Raw genomic sequence first — 867 nt, 5'->3', positions numbered from 1 at the left:
AGACCATGGTGTGGGCAACACCTTAACAAGTCCTTGAAGCGCTCCCAGGCTTCGTACATCGATTCTCCTTCACCCTGCACAAAAGAAGATATGTTATTTCGCATTTGAGCAGTTTTAGCAGGAGGAAAATACTTATTCAAGAATTTTTCAGCTAAAGAAGTCCAGGTAGTGATCGTTTTCGATGGTAAGGACTGCAGCCATCTTTTCGCTCTATCCCTCAAAGAAAAAGGAAACAGCCTCAACTGTATGGCATCATCGGTTGTTCCATTAATCTTAAAGGTATCACATATCTCCAAGAAGTTGGCGATATGCTCGTTTGGATCTTCGCTCGCCAATCCTCCAAATTGCACCATGTTTTGGATCATCTGGATTACATTTGGCTTTATTTCAAAATTATTGGCCACCACAAGAGGCCTCACTATCCCAGTTTGCGTCCCTGCTAGAGAGGGCCTAGCAAACTCGTACATGGTCCTTTCACCATCACCTCCATTTGCATTATGGTTCTCCATCTCATTAGTTTTATGAACAAGAATCTCTGCTTCAATCTCCTCCTCTACTGCCTGCATACGCCTCTTCAGCAATCTAAGAGAGCGCTCGGGTTCAGGTAAAGGCTCTGTAAGATTAGGATTAGAGCTCCTGGTCATAAACTACCTGAGCACAAAAAAGGACAACAACACCAACAAACAAGATAAGAACAAAAACTATACACAGAAAATAAATTATAAACAAAAAGAGAAATGACTAGACTAAAAATATCAAAATTTCAATTTAGTTCACAAAAAATCGTTCCCCGGCAACGGCGCCAAAAACTTAATGGTTGCTAAGTCAAGCAAGACTACGACCTAAGGCAGTGTACCTATCGGTGGA

General features: G+C 41.6%; 1 non-coding gene across 1 annotated transcript; it reads left to right on the top strand.

Moving 5' to 3' along the window:
• On the top strand, positions 1 to 106 carry LOC112535455. Its single transcript, XR_003079581.1, has one exon. It is a non-coding gene; the product is annotated as a small nucleolar RNA R71 (small nucleolar RNA).
• Positions 107 to 867: the final 761 nt, after the last annotated feature.

The sequence above is a fragment of the Ricinus communis genome, chromosome 2, assembly GCF_019578655.1.
Source record: "Ricinus communis isolate WT05 ecotype wild-type chromosome 2, ASM1957865v1, whole genome shotgun sequence".
Classification (NCBI taxonomy): domain Eukaryota; kingdom Viridiplantae; phylum Streptophyta; class Magnoliopsida; order Malpighiales; family Euphorbiaceae; genus Ricinus; species Ricinus communis.
Note: the sequence above shows the minus strand (reverse complement) of the source record. Positions and strands in the feature narration are given on the sequence as shown.